At 36.4% G+C, this 9,224-nt stretch overlaps 1 pseudogene; it reads right to left on the bottom strand.

Annotated features, from left to right (window-relative positions):
• Positions 1-336: 336 nt before the first annotated feature.
• LOC149266665 (uncharacterized) lies at positions 337-8,636 on the bottom strand (annotated as a pseudogene).
• Positions 8,637-9,224: the final 588 nt, after the last annotated feature.

Below are 9,224 nucleotides of genomic sequence, written 5' to 3'. Positions count from 1 at the left end.
AAGCTAAGTGGGCTTGATTGTGGGGAAAACTCCATAGTTAAGCGCGCTTGAGCCAGAGGAGTTCTGGGATGGGTGACCTCCTGGGAAGTCCTGGTTACCGGGTGCAAGCACCGGAAGTGATGATTGATGCTATGTGATTCATTTCACTAGTTTCAATCCCACTTCTTCACCCCTGTGAGCATCACCCGATGCAATGAGTGCTAAGTGAACTATTCAAAAATCATGAGAAATTTGTCAGTTACGACTACCTCTCATGGAAATGGTCATACATGAATGACTTACTTAACGCAGTTGAATCCCAAAATGATATCTGATTTTTCTTTCATTTTTTGAGTATCAACTACAGAGATGAGTAGTACATGCCACATCTTGAGCCCAAAATTTCAATCATTCCTTCACTTGATTGGGATGGTTTCTTGGGCTATAGATTTTCCAATTGGAAATAGGAGATTGTGCATAGCACTAATTGTTTGGATTATCCCTGTTATCAAGAGTAGACACAAGACAATATTTCTCATGGTGGTCATCTTGAAACTATTCGTTGATTGCATAACACAACTCCAAGGCTATAAATCTATTGAGATCTTAAACATTTCTTCATAATTAAAATTGAATCCCATATCTAGACACCCATTCAACTCATCTAAGTCCATGTTTTTAAGCTTTCTAACTCAGGGAGTACTAGAATTATGTCTGAAAGTTGAATAAGGAGAATCAACTTTGGCCTCTTTTCTGGCTAAGTCAGAAGTTGTCTTAGAGGATTGAAAATCACTGAAATAATTATAATCGCAAGACAAATTCTTGTAATAGATATTTATCTCTTTTCCTTTCCCAATATTTATCATGTTAATATTCTCTACTAGAACTATATAGGCTTCTTCTGCTTCTGCGTTTCTTACATTATCTAAAATCTCTGCACTGATTTGCATCTCCATAAACTATGTTGACTGGTTTGCTGAGAAGCTTACTTAAATCAGAGAGTGGAGACTTATTCTTGTACCCTAAGATAATAGATGCCAAAATTCCTCATTAGACGAGTCTTTCTTTTTACTTCACCTCATGAGACTATCACACAATATTGCAATCCACTCACCTCAATCCCTAAATTCTTGATGCAAAAATTCAACTCTCCGTACAATGGAAAATATTTAATTTTGTAGTAATCTAAATTATCTCAAAGATATATATAGTTTGTATCTTTTGATTCAGTTACCAGAGAATCCACAGTATGAACATTTTTATGCCAACGTTTCAAATCCCAACTGGGATCCATCATTCATAAGCCCTGATGATGGATCCCAGTTGGCATTTGAAACGTTGGCATAAAAATGTTCATACTGTGGATTCTCCGGTAACTGAATCAAAAGATATATATAGTGTTGGGTCCCTATAATACTAGTGGTTACCCCATTACTATTGTAGTTATACCCCTTAATTATGTTGTTGTGCCCCTATTACCCCCATATTGTTATTTCTGTGCCCCATAGAATCCCTTTATTGTTATTTTTGTGGCTTTATATTATTATTGTTAGGTCGGCTGGATTATATTGTGACTCCTTAGACTCCTATATATAGAAAGGAGGTTTTGTCATTTGAATCATCCAATAATTGTTCATTTATGTAATGTAAAGGAGGTTGTCCCCTCGAAGAGGCTGAATTCTAAGGCATTGATCTATCATTTCTATAATTTCTTGAGCTGGTTTCATAACATTTGGTATCAGAGCTTTGGATTCTAGGGTTTCGCTGCTCCAAACAGGTCATCGTGGAATTTTCTCTATAAAGTTTTTTCTGTCACGTTTCAGAAGTCGCAAAAAAACCCCATTTGAGAATAAATCGCGTTGAACCTTGGGTCCAAATTTCAGAGCGTTTCGCGCGATATTTATGGAGATATGATCTGAGGAAGTTGGTCTTTTTGCAGACTCCTGAATTACATTCAAAACAGGTGACCTGGAGAAAATCGTCATAACTTTCTCTCTGGGTATCAGATTGAAATTGCGTAAGAAGGTACAGATAGAGGATGGACTGTAGTTTCTTGTATATCTTTTTTAGAACCAAAGATCGAAAATTGTACACGTGGCACTTCATACAAGTTCGTTCTTCTGGAAATGTCTATAATCAGGTCATCTTGGGCGATTGTGCATAACGCTTTCTTCGAGAATCCAATTTGGATCAGACTGGTGGCATTGGAAAGAGGAAACAGAGAGCTACTACAGGTCACAAATTCAGAACTAGATGATTGGAAAGTACAAAGATACATCAGAGGCAATATCGAGCTCCTACAAAGTGAAAAAAGGTGTGTATATTTTTTTAAATTTTTTCTTAAGCTTGGTTTGAAAATTTATTTTGAAGGAATTCAAAGGGCATAGTAGAGAATTATTATCAGTAAATGATGCCCCGAGGAAAGAAAATGTAAACACCTAGTAAGGAACCTGAAAACTCTAGCATGACTCATGAAGAAGAGGAAGAAATGCTACATGATATATCAAAATTACAAGAACAAGTGCAACAAATGTCACGCTCAAAAAAGTTAACAGAAGCTAAGATAAATGGCGTGGAAGCTAAGATGAATGGCATGGAAGCTAAGATGGATAATTTGAAGATAGATTTGAACACAAATTTGAAGACAGGCATGGCAGATTTGAAGACATATTTGACAAATTTTCTACAAGAAATACTTACTAATGGTGAAAAGGTAGTAAAGGAAACTCATGATGAGAACAAAAGAAATGTTAATCATGATTCCATAGAAGCTAATGTTGGATCGAAGAATCACCATATTCCAAAAATCGATATGAGGAAGTTTGATGGCAAGGATCCCGCCACATGGATATTACAGATGGAGCAATTCTTCGATCTCAATAATGTGCAAAATGCACAAAAGGTACGTATGGCAACTGTATATTTGGAACCAAATCAGTTTGTATGGTATCAATGGCTTTGTTCTCGTAAACAATTTATCACTTGGGCAATTTTTACGGAAGAATTGATAGCACATTATGAGGATACAAAAAGCAACACTTTTTTTAGCCAATTGATAAGTCTCAAACAAAAGGGTTCAATAATGGAGCACATTGAGGAGTTCCAAAAATTGAACATAAGGGTAAAAGATATTCCAGAGGAGCATAGGATTGATGTGTTCATAGGGTCTTTAAAGGATAATATCCAACATGATGTTCGCCTTTGGGAACCTGATTCATTAGAGAAGGCATTCAGGTTAGCAAGAAAAATGGAAAGCAAAATTATGGCAACTAGGAAGCATACCACTCACAACTATAAAGATGGAAGTGTTGTTGCCCCTAGTCTTCCACAACCTACAAGGTTGACACCACAACAATTGGAAGAAAAAAGAGCAAAAGGGCTTTGTTACAGTTGTGATAGCAAATACATAAAAGGTCATAAGTGTGCTGAGAAGAAATTATTCTACATAGAAGAGGAAGAAGAAAAGGAGCAAGAAAGGTCAAAAGAAGAGGATATACTCCAGGAACAAAGCCTAGATGAAGAACAAATAAATCCAACCATATCTTGTAATGCATTGGTGGGAATTACCACTCCTCAAACCATCAAGATAGAAGGACAAATCAAGAAGAAAAAGGTAATAGTGTTGATTGATTCAGGAAGCACCCACAATTTTATTCATTGTAGGGTAGCAAAAGAATTGAATTGCTTCCTATATCCAGCACCAGAGTGTCAAGTGATGATTGCAAATGGAGGAACAATAAATTGCTCTGGAAAGTGCCATAATATCAAGCTATCCATGGGAGAATATGTATTGACTAGCCCAATGCTTTCCATTCCAATGGGAGGTGCTGATGTTGTACTAGGAGTCCAATGGCTACAATCCTTGGGTACAATAGCTTTTAATTTTCAAGAACTTTTCATCAAATTTTCTACGGAAGGAAAGGAAGTTGAATTAAGGGGTATTGCAGGGAAACCAGGAAAGATAATCAGCTCTAATGGCATGACAAAGCTTCTAAAAAAGGAGCAAAGAGGTGTAATTGCACAATTATGTTCGCTAGATGTTTCCACATTGGAATCATCTATTTCTCCAGATCTCCAAAAAGTCCTGGACAATCATTCCAAGGTATTTGAGACTCCCAAAGGTCTCCCACCTATGCGTGATCATGATCATGCTATTCATCTGATTCCAGGAAGTGTTCCTCCAAACATCAGGCCGTACAGATATCCCTATGTCCAAAAAAGTGAAATTGAACGTATGGTTGCAGAAATGCTAGAGGCTGGTATAATTCAACCGAGTCAAAGTTCTTTCTCAGCTCCAGTAGTATTGGTGCACAAGAAGGATGGATCATGGCGCATGTGTCCGGATTATAGGGAGCTCAACAAGCTCACTATTAAAGATAAGTTCCCCATTCCTGTCATTGATGAATTACTGGATGAATTGCATGGATCAATTTACTTCACCAAGTTGGATCTTCGTTCGGGATATCATCAAATCAGAATGAAGATTGAAGACATTCCGAAAACAACATTTAGAACTCATGAGGGTCATTATGAATTTTTGGTCATGCCTTTTGGCCTTACCAATGCACCTTCAACATTTCAAGGTTTGATGAATTCAATTTTCAAACCATTCCTTAGAAAATTTGTGTTAGTATTTTTTGATGATATACTAATCTACAACAAGTCTTGGAAGGATCATGTTGAACATGTTGACAGGTGCTACAACTATTGGAGGAGAAACAATTATATGCAAAAAGATCCAAATGTTTCTTTGGAGTCCAGGAGGTGGAATATTTGGGTCATATTGTATCTCATGAAGGAGTTAAGGTAGACCCTAGCAAAATTAAAGCCATTAAGGAATGGAAAATCCCCACATCCATAAAGCATCTGCGAGGATTTCTTGGGTTGACAGGGTATTATCGCAAGTTTGTTAAGAATTATGGGAGAATAGCAGCACCTCTAACAACATTATTGAAGAAAGATTCATTTTCATGGACTCCGGAAGCAACAAAGGCCTTTGAACATCTTAAAGAGGCAATGTGCCAAGCACCGGTCTTAGCTACACCGGACTTCACAAAAACCTTTATTGTGGAATGTGATGCTTCAGGAAATGGAATTGGTGCTGTTCTAATGCAAGATGAAAGACCCATTGCTTTTGAAAGTCGTCCAATCAAGGGAAAGTTTTTAAGCAAAGCTATTTATGAGAAGGAAATGTTGGCAATACTCCATGCACTTAAGAAATGGCGACCCTACCTAATGGGAAGACACTTCAAGGTAAAAACGGATCATGATAGCCTTAAATACTTTTTAGAACAAAGATTATCCTCTGAAGAGCAACAAAAGTGGGTCACAAAGATGTTGGGTTATGACTTTGAAATCATCTACAAAAAAGGGAAGCAAAATGTGGTGGCAGATGCACTCTCAAGAAAGGATGAGGATGTGGAAGCATTGTTTTGTGCCATTTCTATTATCCAACCAGATTGGATAAACGAAGCAAGGGAGGAATGGAAGAATGACGAAGAAGTGTGGGCACTTATTCGAAAGCTACAACAAGATTCCAGTACTTCTGATACATTTAGCTGGCAAAATGATTCGTTATGGTACAAAGATCGCTTATACCTCTGTAAGAATTCCCAGCTAAAAAAAAAGATTCTTATGGAATTGCACACTTCTCCCTTAGGAGGGCACTCAGGATTTTTAAAAACTTACCACAAGGTTAAGAAGGAATTTTTTTGGGATGGCCTTAAATCAGATATTCAAAATTTTTGGTGGAATGTTTGGTTTGCCAACAAAATAAAGTTGAAACAATTAAGACACCGGGTCTATTACAACCTTTATCCATTCCAAGCCAACGTTGGGAGGAGGTTTCAATGGATTTTATCACAGGTTTACCCAAGTCTGAGGGAAAGAGTGTCATGGTGGTAGTTGACAGACTTACCAAGTATGCACACTTTTGTGCATTATCACATCCATTTAAAGCCAGTACAGTTTCTACTGCATTTATGGAAACAATTCAAAAGCTACATGGAAACCCAAAGATTATTGTAAGTGACAGAGATCCCATTTTCACTGGAAATTTTTGGACATAATTATTTTCTTGTCTTGGTACTCAGTTAGCTCATAGCTCATCTTATCATCCTCAATCTGATGGGCAAACTGAGATAGTAAACAAATGTTTGGAAGGATATCTTCGTTGCTTTGTATCTGATAAACAGACACAATGGGTCAAATGGTTGCCTCTGGCTGAATGGTGGTATAACACTTCCTTCCATACAGCAACAAAAATGACCCCATTTATGGCACTTTATGGGTATCAACCACCATCCATCACATCATATTTAAGAGAAAATTCTAAGGTTCAGGCAGTGGAACATCACATCGAACATCAACAACAAGTCCTCCAACTCTTAAAGGATAACCTCGTGTTGGCACAAAATAGAATGAAACAACAGGCAGATCAACATCGCAGTGAAAGAAGTTTTGATGTAGGTGATTGGGTATTCCTACGGCTACAACCATATAAGAAAATGTCCCTAAAGCAAGCTAAGAAGGATAATAAATTATCACCAAAGTATTATGGTCCGTACAAGGTGTTGCAAAAGATTGGTACTATGGCATACAAATTGGAGCTTCCTGCAGCTTCTCGATTGCACCCAGTTTTCCATGTTTCATGTTTAAAGAAGGTTATAGGAGACAAGCTCCCAATTCAAACAATATTGCCAGAACTTGACGAGGAAGGAAAAATTATATTGGAACCAGAAGCAGTCACAGAAACAAGAACTCGACAGCTATGAAATCGATCAATTTCAGAGTATCTTATCAAGTGGAAGAACTTATCCGCTGAAGATTCCACATGGGAGGATGAGAATTTTATGCAGAAGTATCCAGAACTACTCAAGCGTTGAGGACAACACTTTTTTGAAGGAGAGGGGCATGTTGGGTCCCTATAATACTAGTGATTACCCCATTACTATTGTAGTTATACCCCTTATTTATATTGTTGTGCCCCTATTACCCCCATATTGTTATTTAGGTGCCCCATAGAATCCCTCTATTGTTATTTTTGTGACTTTATATTATTATTGTTAGGCCGACTGGATTATATTGTGACTCCTTAGACTCCTATATATAGAAAGGAGGTTTTGTAATTTGAATCATCCAATAATTGTTCATTTATGTAATGTAAAGGAGGTTTCCCCCTCGAAGAGGCTGAATTCTAAGGCATTGATCTATCTTTTCTATCTTTTCTTGAGTTGGTTTCATAACATATAGTCCCCAATCTTCTAGAACTTGGAGTACAAGGCCTCAAAACCTCAAACACCACTCACTTCATTCTTCCATCATTAATTTACCTTTCGAACAAAAAATGGATAGACACATTTGTTAAGAATAATCTGTGATTACTTTTATCCTGAGAGTGACAATAGAATGTTATAATTGAATGAATTAAAGTATCCAATAGATTTTTTTGTATCGCATTCATGCCTATTAAATTTTGATGATTTGATATGGTCATTTTAAAAGGCCTAGTTTAAAGGATTTGTGAGTTAAACCTTTTATGATCCACTACTTATCCAAATAATTACATGTTTTGGTGACCAAAATATACTCTTCCAAATTGTGTTACTATTTTTGTGTAGTTCATCCAAACAATTCCAACCAAACAACCCCTCAAGTTTGATATAAGTGAAGTATTTTTAGTAGATGCACACTTTAATATCACTACCATCCTCCTCCCTCTATTTCAATTGTTTTCAAAAATAGCAAGCTCATTTATTTTGAAGCATTGATATGATCTATCATTAGCCCTCCCTCCTTTGTTTCAATGTCTTCAACAACTATGGGCCCACTCATGTTGGTGCATTGTTCTAGTCTACCAGTGAAGGAATGATTTCAAAACACAAAGAACATAGAACAATAATCATGGTTACTAGAGCATAAAGATTAACAACCAAGAGTGTGTACAAGCCATCAAGCGAATATCTCGACACATGTGGTGAATATCAAATTGAAGAAAGGCTCCCATGGAAATTCATACAATCATATACTTGTGTAATTCCAAGCTTGCTAATAATATTGGAACATATTGTTCGATTTCCTAAGAGAATTCATTGATGGAGAAAATGTGTGTTTCCCCAATGCAACCATATTTCTTACATACATTTCCAATACTAGATTATTGGTCTTTAATGATCTCATTTTGTGCAACGAATGTAAGCCATGACTGAAACTCATTATCAACCTCTGTCTTATTTACTAAATCTACTTGATCAATGAATTATTTGGCTAAAGATAGTACTTGAATTAATTTTCATATAGTAGATGCAATCTAGGACTTAATCTCATTATCAAGGTCTATCTCATTTACTAAATCCACATCTGTATGGAGAAGAGAATAGGAGGTGGAGACAACTATTTTTCCTACAATGCAAATAGATGGAATTCTCAAATTAATTAGGAAAGAATATGGAATTTCTATCCAAGAGCACCCGAGCAATGTAAAATAGTGTATATAGTGCAAAGATACCTTTACTAACAATCTCTTCGAGATCCCTTAAAATTCTAAGCAATTTTTCCAAATTATTAGCCCAAATGTTTCTCCCATCAATTACTCCATCAAAAAGGTATTTACCCTCAGGAAAGCCAAAAGTTTTGAAAATGTTGTACTCTAGTTCCATGTACTAGATCCAACCCAATAGAAGATATAACCTTCAACTCAATGATGTTCCTTAGGTAAACAATATATCTTGAAAGGCTTCCCACGGGGAAATATTATTAAGGCTCCAAAGGCAAATTATTGTGGAGGTCATAGATAGATCTAGGAGTTGGTTATACTTTGATGATGTAGCAAAAGGAAATCATTTCATATGTGCAGGTGGAATTATTTATATTTCTGAGCTTCATATTGTGAAGTTTAGTGCTGGCTTGGGATGTGGAACATACAATTTTGTTGAGATAATGATGCTAAAGTTGTCCATGATTTTAGTTGTAGAAAAAAAGACCTCTCATCTTCAAGTATCTAGTGACTCAAAGTTGGTGGTAAAATAGGTAATTGCAGAATATCAAATGGACAACTTTCTTCTCCAACCAATATTAGAGGAAATTAATTTTCTGAAATCCTGTTTTACATATCTATATTTCCAACATGTTTACAGAGAAAGAAATAAGATATTTTATGAGTTGTCTAAAGGAGGAATGCAATTGGCAATTGAAAAATAGATGTTGATGGAGGAGTTCAATGACCTCTTCTAGGAATCAAAGCACAC

This window comes from Pinus tabuliformis, chromosome 6 (assembly GCF_031772625.1).
Source record: "Pinus tabuliformis cultivar Carrire ecotype Pingquan chromosome 6, CPIR1, whole genome shotgun sequence".
Classification (NCBI taxonomy): Eukaryota; Viridiplantae; Streptophyta; class Pinopsida; order Pinales; family Pinaceae; genus Pinus; species Pinus tabuliformis.
The sequence above is the reverse complement of the archived record's forward strand: the minus strand, read 5'-3'. Positions and strand labels throughout refer to the sequence as shown.